Source organism: Schistocerca cancellata, chromosome 4 (assembly GCF_023864275.1).
Source record: "Schistocerca cancellata isolate TAMUIC-IGC-003103 chromosome 4, iqSchCanc2.1, whole genome shotgun sequence".
Taxonomy (NCBI): Eukaryota; Metazoa; Arthropoda; class Insecta; order Orthoptera; family Acrididae; genus Schistocerca; species Schistocerca cancellata.
The window spans coordinates 739,374,452-739,384,820 of record NC_064629.1 but is presented as its reverse complement, the minus strand read 5'-3'; positions in this window follow the sequence as shown (position 1 = coordinate 739,384,820).

Sequence of the window (10,369 nt, the reverse complement as noted above, 5' to 3'; positions counted from 1 at the left end):
TTCTCCACCCAATAGTGGAGGTCGAGAAATTTGCACCCCGTATCTCCACAGAATCGTCTGAGCCTCTGGTTTGAGCCTTCCACTTGGTTCCAAACCAGAGGACCATGATCGGTTCTGGGAACGACACTACAAATAGTTAGCTCAGATTCCACCCCGTGAGTGAGGCTTTCCACCTTCACCAACTCTGCCAAGCACCTGTATGAACTGAGAATGACCTCTGAACCCAGATGGCAGGAGTCATTGGTGCCAACATGAGCAACAATTTGCAGTCGGGTGCACCCAGTGCTCTCTATCGCTGCAGGCAGGGCCTCTTCCACATCTTGGATGAGACCCCCCAGCAAGCAGACAGAGTGAACACAGGCCTTCTTCCCCGACCTTTCCGCTATTTCCCTAAAGAGCTCCATCACCCGCCTAACATTGGAGCTCCCAATCACTAATAAACCCCTCCCCTCGTGTGCCTGCTCGGACCTTACTGAAGGAGTTGCCACATGTCCACTCACAGGCAGAGCGGGCGATGCCACACGGCTAGCCTTCACAATGACCCTACGTCTCGTGCGACGTGAACGCCATTGAATCTGCCACTTCCCTTTGGGAGGGGATGGCCCAACCGCACCCGGTACCCGTGAAGATGTCTCGACAGCATGGACCGTGGGTGAAGCATGTAACACCTGGGGTGTACCATGGGATGCACCCGACTCCCCACTGCCACTACACTCCGAGGCTGCGGCCTGAAGATGGCTGATCACATCCCTCAGCATGCTCAGCTGTTCGTGAACAGTAGCCAGCTCCTCCTGTGTCCGTATACAACAGTTGTATATCCTATCCATCCTAAGAAATCAACAATTAACTGTAGATAAGTAATCAACTTTTAACTAGACTGCTAATTCACTATAAATGAAATTTTTATTATTTCATGAGAATATAAAACATTACCACTTAGTACATCGAAAGCTAAAACAGTAGTAACACATTAGAGGAAGAAGTCTTTGCTTTCTTCAAAAATAATTTTTTCCCTTTTAGAAAAATCAAAGTAGTTCTGTTACAGAGGTCTTTTTTTTTTCTTCATTTCATATACACAATCTCTGAATTTCCATTAACATTTGTTAATTTGTCATTGATATTACCCCTCATTCATACTACAATAATCATTAATACATTAAAATTTGCTCAGTAAGAATCAATTTACAAAATACATGTTAACATCTCAAAAAACAGGGAGCTCTCCATTGTTTTGACCACCAGTCTGTTTCCTTTCGTCCATTATGACTGCTCACAGATTATTATTTACGGAGAATCAGTGTTATGTTATTTTACTGATAATAGTGTGGATGATATATAGCAAAGGAAAGTATCCCTTCAGCAGTGACTGCTAGCTGACAACACATTACAGAGTTCATGCAACAGGCATCTAAGGGCCATAGCAGCTCAGATCTCATTCAGTAAGTCATTGTTGAATATTACTTTAGGTGGTGAAGTGTTCTACCAATTAAGCTTTGATAATTCTGATATGGATGTTCTGATAGCCAAAAGGCTGCTTTACTGTGCAACTATAAAAAATTAATGAAAGATCAAACCTCAACAACTTGAGAAAATACACAGAAATTCTGCCCTTTGCTCCGTTTTGATAACTATTATTGCCATTTTAGATTCCCTCTGTCTTATGTGTACTGCAAAGAGAAATTCCCATTCATAAGAAACTTTTTGTTTTTCTTGGCAGAGCATCAGCAGCAACTATATTGTAATCATTGTTAGTAGATGACAGTAACAACTATATGATCAGAATGGTATGGGTGTTCAGTGAATATGGTTGTGGTACAATGTCCACCTGCTTCGAATGACGTTAGTGGTGGTGCACTGAATCTGTTACTGACTACCTAAGTAACTCCAGTTACAAAGATAACAAGATGAATGTTCACAAATTACTTGTATTGTCTCAGAAAACTATTGTATATAAAATGCTATTTTGAAAGTGTTTGGTAACTTAGTGACAATCGACAGACTTCCAGGACTGGATCTTAATTATCCTACTAGTTTCACTAGATATTTTCCCGTAATTTTGATGAAATATTCTGAACAAGTTGTGCATAATAAGCGACAGTGAGTGGGAAAATATCAGTCTTTGCCTTCCAAAAAGGTATTTTACAAGTAAATTTACAATCTCCATCATCATTTACTTTGTGGTAAACTTGCTTCTTTATGCCTTAACCTTCAATACAACAATGAGAAAATGGTAACATTCTGGATGTAACACTAGCTGTGTGCTACTGCACCTGCAGCCATAGTTTCAAACACAATGGGAAAGTGTAACTGAAGTCAGAAGTTTTTACTTCTTCTCTATTTTGATATCCTCAGCTCGTGGTCTGGCAGTGGCATTCTTGCTTACCAAGCACAAGGTCCCGTGTTTGATTCCCGGAGGGGGGCAGGATTTTCACCTGCCTCGAGATGACTGGGTGTTGGCGCGTTGCCACCCCCACCCCCACCCCCACCCTCCTCCACGTCGTCATCGTCGGTCATCTATTTTGATTGATTGATAATGATTTGATAGATGTAAGTAAGCTGTCGAAGAAATTCTAATGTGTGCTGTCAGACTTGTTACTGGTAGATTCGAGAAACATGAGAGTATTATGGTGAACACGAGAGGTAATTCCTGGAGAGAAGATGACTTTCCTTTTGTGAAGCACTTCTGAGAACATTTAGTGAACTAGCATTTGTGGCTCACTGCAGAACAATTTGATTGCCACCAACACACACTTCATGTGAGGACCACAGAGATGGGATAAGAGAAATTTGGGCTTGCGTAGAGGCATATAGAATGTCATTTTCTCCTCACTCCATTTGTGAGTGGAGTGGGATAGGAAATGACCCACAGTGGTACAAGGTACCCTCTGTCATACGCCATTAGGTGGCTTGCAATGTATGTATGTAAATTTAAACATTAATAATTTACAACTGGAGCACTGACGCCACCACCACCACCACCACCACCACCACCACCACCACCACCACCACAAAAGTCTACGAACGCATTCTAGACCCAGCATCTGGAAGATTAAGGATACCTCAACAAAGACTCCCACATGGCCACACTTTAATTATCTGAAAGTTCAAAAATGTTTAAATGGCTCTGACCACTATGGGACTTAATTGCTGAGGTCATCAGTCCCCTAGAACTTAGAACTACTTAAACGTAACTAACCTAAGGACATCACACACATCCATGCCCGAGGCAGGATTCGAACCTGCAACTGTAGCGTTCGCGGTTCCAGACTGTAGCACCTAGAACTGCTTGGCCACTCCAACCAGCTATCTGAAAGTTACTCAACTGAAAATGTCCTAGTGGAAAAACTGATGTCCAGGTGGCTTGCAACGTATGTATGTAAATTTAAACATTAATAATTCACAACTGGAGCACTGACGCCACCACCACCACCACCACCACCACCACCACCACCACAAAAGTCTACGAATGCATTCTAGACCCAGCATCTGGAAGATTGTGACTGTGGAGCTGAGCTTGTAGCAATACTGACCTTGTTTTCTTCTCCTCAGTAACACCACTTTTGATCACAGCAAAGCTGAAGTCTAAATGAGTGTGGGATAGTTTTTGTTCAAAGTAGTACAAAACAGCATAATTTATTTTTCAGTAACACACACATTTATTCCCCACTAAGTTTGACTGTTAATGAGAGTGACCAATTTGTCAACTACAAAAATTTCACTGAACCAGATCAGCATCATCAATACGTAACAGTCACAATCCAGTGGTGAAGTTAATTATTCAAAAGTGATACAACACATAGTGCATATTTACACAGAAACATCACAGTTCACAAACAATTCTGTAATAACTTCAATTATATTTATCATAAAGTTAAGAAACTTCTGTCCTTTGCAACTGAAATTTATACTCTAGTATCAGATTTGTTTTGTCTGTTTGCAGTGGCGACTTGTGAATATACACTCTGGGTCCTCAAAATTTTTTAAATTCAGATAAATTTGAGAGTGTGAAATTAATAGCATTTGCTGTATAACAGTTATGTTTATCAACAAATTTGTACACCTAGAGCTAACAACAACAACATTAATAATAATAAGATTCATAACTTATCTGACAAAATAAATAACTGTTTTTATGGAATTTTGTTGTTCTGTACACAATTAAGTACAACTTAGGGCAATAATGACTTGATGTGTAAGATTTTGCAGCTCTCCATTTCAAATTTTTGTGTAAATTGGCATTTTCATGCTTTTCCATTTTTTTGGACAAATGTACAAGATCTCTGACTGATGTATTAGTTCATAAATTTAGTTCTGGGCTGAAAATCGGATATTCTTATGCTGCACCAACACAACAACTTGTGCTAACTGTACACTCCCTTGTTAAACGTTCACGTGTAGTCATACTTATTTGATTTCGTCACTCTCTCAATCAAAGAATCTGTTCTTGAAGGCACTAGTTCCTTTGTGATTAACTTTTACTGGTAATTTACTTTTCATATCCAAGAAGAGTGTGTGCCAATATGAAATTCCTGCCAGATTAGGGCTGTGCGCTGAACTGAGAATCTAACTTCGGACTTTTGCCTTTTGCAGGCAAGTTCTCTCCCAACTGAGCTACCCCATCCTCACAACTTTACTTTTCTGTTGGCATTTAAAGTAGTGCAACATAGTTCATGTTTACATGAAGCCGATTCCCACACAGTGAACAACCAACCACAAACACAAAGCGCCGTTTGTAGAAATGATCAAGTAGTGATGTCTACCAGCATGGTCATGTGACTAGAATACAAATGAGGTGCTGAGATCCATAAGCGCCTAAAGCACTGCCATTGATCCAACATTTAAGTGAGTATCAGAGAAAACAGTGATACAGCTTTTTGTGAATTTTCATATATACAATTTGTGCCTACAGCACAGATAAACCTGACTCACCATAAGATGAACAGACTTCAGAAGCATGGATAAATGCTACAATGTCACAATCAGCTGTGATGTGCTTTAGGCCCTTATGATTCTCAGTGCCTAAAATGGATTACTGTATGATAAAACTCACAACTTAATGTACTACAACACATTCTGAGACCTACAAAATAGATTTATTGTCAGTACAATCTTAACGTATACTGATGTCTGATTTAATTTTGCTGCAGTATATAGTGAGTGAATCAGAATATCTGAGGTGTGTGCTATCATCTAGCAAGATTTATGTTCAGAAAATGCGGATGCGAATCTGCCTCAGTGTGCTACCATGCGGAGGCAGTGACAAACTTCTAGTTGAATGGCACAGGCTACCTGTGCACATCATGAACCGTGCACGTTGTTTATCGAATCCGTATGTATTTCGCCTGGAAGCAATTATGCCACACGAGTTGCGCATGCACAAAAGCTCCTCAAAGTGTGCACAACTGAAGGTGAGCTCGTGACCCCCGATGCCAGGAGAAGCAGAAGCGTGGTAGTTTTAAGTGCCATATCTTTCCGATTGCAGCATCTATGTTATGTGTAACAGCATTCAAAGAAAAATAAATAATAAATCCACAAGGCATCAAAAGTTACAGTGTTCATGTGCTCTTGTGCTCTTTCACAGCAGCCACCACTGTCTATTTTTACACTACCGGCCATTAAAATTGCTACACCATGAAAATGACAAGCTACAGAGGCAAAATTTAACCAACAGGAAGAAGATGCTGTGATATGCAAATGATTAGCTTTTCAGAGCATTCACACAAGGCTGGTGCCAGTGGCGACACATACAACGAGCTGACATGAGGAAAGTTTCCAACCGATTTCTCATACACAAACAGCAGTTGACTGGTGTTTCCTGGTGAAAAGTAGTTTGATGCCTCGTGTAAGGAGGAGAAATGCGTACCATCACGTTTCCGACTTTGATAAAGATCGGACTGTAGCCTGTCGCGACTGTGGTTTATCGTATCATGACATTGCTGCTCACGTTGGTCGAGATCCAATGACTGTTAGCAGAATATGGAATCGGTGGGTCCAGGAGGGTAATACGGAACGCCGTGCTGGATCCCAACGGCCTCGTATCACTAGCAGTCAAGATGACAGGCGTCTTATTCACATGGCTGTAACGGCTCATGCAGCCACACCTCGATCCCTGAGTCAACAGATGGGGACATTTGCAAGACAACAACCATCTGCACAAACAGTTCGATGACGTTTGCAGCAGCATGGACTATCAGCTCTGAGACCATGGCTGCGGTTACCCCTGACGCTGCATCACAGACAGGGGCACCTGTGAACCTGGGTGCACGAATGGCAAAACGTCATTTTTTCAGATGAATCCAGGTTCTGTTTACGGCATCATGATGGTCGCATCCGTGTTTGGCGACATCGCGGTGAATGCACATTGGAAGTGTGTATTTGTCATCACCGTACTGGCGTATCACCTGGAGTGATGGTATGGGGTGCCATTGGTTACATGTTTCGGTCACCTCTTGTTGGCATTGACAGCACTTTGTACAGTGGACGTTGCATTTTAGATGTGTTACGACCCGTGGCTCTACCCTTCATTCGATCCCTGCAAAACCCTACATTTCAGCAAGATAATGCACGACCGCATGTTGCAGGTCCTGTACGGGCCTTTCTGGATACAGAAAATGTTCGACTTCTGACCTGGCCAGCACATTCTCCAGATCTCACACCAATTGAAAACGTCTGGTCAATGGTGGCCGAGCAACTGGCTCGTCACAATACGCCAGTCACGACTCTTCATGAACTGTGGTATCGTGTTGAAGCTGCTTGAGCAGCTGTACCAGTACACGCCATCCAAGCTCTGTTCGACTCAATGCCCAGGCATATTGAGGTCATTATTACACCCAGAGGTGGTTGTTCTGGGTACTTATTTCTCAGGATCTATGCACCCAAATTGTGTGAAAATGTAATCACATGTCAGTTCTAGTATAATATATTTGTCCAATGACTACCCGTTTATCATCTGCATTTCTTCTTGGTGTAGCAATTTTAATGGTCAGTAGTGTATTAGGCATCTTCAGTGGTCTACAATACATATAAAATTATTTAATCACACAAATTTTGATGTGAGATTTGTAGTGTTTTCTTCTCAGTTTGTTTAGATCTGGCTGTAACTATTTACAATTGTGTTTTTTTACTAACATTTGTTTTTGGGTCCTGTTCATGCAGCTATTTGTTGTCCTATATGTGCTAACTGCATATGGTATAGGTTTATTCCAGTAAATATTTTGGTGCACATAACCTATTCTGTAGAAACTGCACATGCTTGCATTGCTCTCAGTCACATGCTTTACAGCCGTCCGAGGGATCCTGGGAAAGTGGAGTGGGTGGTTGGGTGTGTATGGAAAAAGGATGCATAGTGTGGTAGAGAGAGTGAGTGAGTGAGAGAGAGAGAGAGAGAGATAGAGAGAGAGAGATCCCTCAGTAAGTTTCCACAGTCCTTCATTCAGTTCTAAAGCATGTGACCAAGAGGAGTGCAAGTATGTGCAGTTTTCTACACTACAAGTTATGAGCAAAAATATATTTCTGGAAGAAACCACCTATACCACGTGCTTTTAGTACAGACAAGACAACAAATGGCAGATAAATAAGACAGCCAACCAGTTGCATTAAATGAGGGTATTTAGCTAACCTTAACCACAGTTAATGGCTGCATGAACAGGACACACAAATAAATGGTAGTAAAAAAAACACAGACATATTATTGTACAGAGAAATAGCTAGTTCTAAGCCAACTGCAAAAGAATCACTACAAATCTCACATCAATGTAAGTGTAATTAAATAATTCTATATGTAATCAAATCCAGATTGCTGCCATGGTAGCTAGGAAAAACAAACTTACCATTAGACACTAACCCACACATATAAAAAATCAAATGTCATCATTAGTACAAATTTTTTTCATAGGATAGACAGGGCAAAACTTCAGTATAAGATATCGAGAGCAAACAAAAACTAGTGAAAATAATCAATCTATCTTCTTCAACCATTTAAAGAATGGTAACTGCAACACAGAACAAATGGAGTTAGTAACAAAAATTTTAAACATATTACCAAATGGGTTAAGAAATAAACACACTTGAAAATATAGAAATCTACATACACATAACACAACAGCTTGATGACATTTTAAATGAACAAATGGATTTAAAACCTAAACATCTCAGACAAAATTTTATTTAATTCCTAACCAGAGATAACATATAGACACAACTACCCACAGACATATCTGTTACAGATTATACATACAGCCCAAAATGAAAACTTCAACATACCATAGCAATTTTAAGAATCTAGCACCTTTGGCCATTTGTCAGTCTGTCAAATCTGGTCATGAAATGTCAAATCACAAAAATTACAAGAAAGGACAATGAACAGCAGCAGAAGGCCATAAAACAGCTTATAGCATTGTGGTCCTAAATCTACACCACATTATAAAACAATGCAGATCGACAATGACACTCTCTGAAGATAGCAATCTAGCCAAAATTGATCGCCGTGATAAAAACATTAACTACAACAGCAGCAATCTGGCTTTTATTACATAATGTGTCTAAGAGACATCTCAAATACTGCTACCCCATTGGATCATAAATTTTATATGTATTCTAGACTGCTGAAGATGTCTAACACAGATAGGCAAAACATGTCTCGTATTCAAGAATAAATTTCAGCTGCAAAAGATTGAGTTTCCATATTGTTATGATAAAACATAAGCGAAGTACTATTAGCAACTAAGGAAAATGGCTGAAAATATTAACAATACTGCAATAGTTTTTCAAAGAATAATACAGTGTGGCATTTTTCATCAAGTCCATAATGTGTATCACCATGACTACCAACCACCAGTTTGACGATAGTGATGACATTCCAAGATTCATATTAATCAAGAAATTTGATTAGAATGTTTCCGAAATTCAGGTATTGTAAGTCTATAAACATTAGCAAAGATTTTCCCCACTAAGGCATTTACACTATTTGAACTTTAATAACTGAAGAAATCTTTATAATAAACTGGTCCAATTGAGATTATGTGGTGCTCTTGTGATTAGTGTGTGTAGTCATTTAGTTGTTTCTCTCTTTTGTTTATTTTCAGTTGGCAGCAACTACACAAAAATAACAAGACAGGTGGAAAATTGTCATAGGAACAAAGAAAAAATGTTACTGGAAATGTGGAAACATGAAATAAGTCCAGAGATGATGGCAGCCAGAGTTTTATACTGCACCACAGTCATATGCAGCAACACAGATATTACACAACAAATTTGAGAGGGAAGGAAATGTTTGTGATACGAATAAGAAACAGTGTGGCATGAAGAAATCAGCAGCAATGAAAAATGGGTGAATGCAGCAGTACGAGCTTTCACTAGACCCCAAAGAAGTCTACATGGCAAGCTGCATGTGATTCAGGTATAAGTAAATCAACTGTTCACCACATTTTAAAGTGAGCAAAATGGAATCCCAACATTCACAGGTTGCTTCGTGCAACGAATGAGAATGATTTGGATAGGCACCTCAAATTTTGTGAATGGATCTGCAATTATTAACAGTTGACTGATGTCATTGTTTGGTCTAATGATGGGACATTTAAACTAAGGGAACCATCGGGCACCAGAACTGTGTATATCGGGCGAGAGAGAATCCTCGTGTTATGGAAGAATGAGCTGTTAATCTTCCTGGGTAGTAGTTAATCCTGTAGTGAAGTAGAAGTGGATAGTTCCTGTGAATTATTATGGGTGGAGGTTACACTCAACAACCGAGCTAGGTTAATAATTGGCTCCTTTTACCAACCTCCTGACTCGGCAGCATTAGTAGCAGAACAGCTTAGAGAAAAATCTGGAATACATTTCCCATAAATTTCCTCAGCATGTTATAGTCTTAGGTAGAGATTTCAATTTACCAGATATAGACTGGGACACTCAGATGTTTAGGACAGGTGGTAGGGACAGAGCATCGAGTGACATTATACAGAGTGCACTATCCGAAAATTACCTCGAGCAATTAAACAGAGAACAGACTCGTGTAGATAACATCTTGGGCCTACTGATAACAAACAGATCCGAACTTTTTGACTCTGTAAGCGCAGAACAGGGAATCAGTGATCATAAGGCCATTGCAGCATCCATGAATATGGAAGTAAATAGGAATATAAAAAAGGGAAGAAGGTTGGTTTGTTTAGCAAGAGTAAATAGAAGGCAGATTTCAGACTACCTAACAGATCAAAACGAAAATTTCTGTTCCGACACTGACAATGCTGAATGTTTATGGAGAAAGTTCAAGGCAATCGTAAAATGCATTTTAGACAGGTACATGCCGAGTAAAACTGTGAGGGACGGGAAAAACCCACCGTGGTTCAACAACAAACTTAGGAAACTACTATGA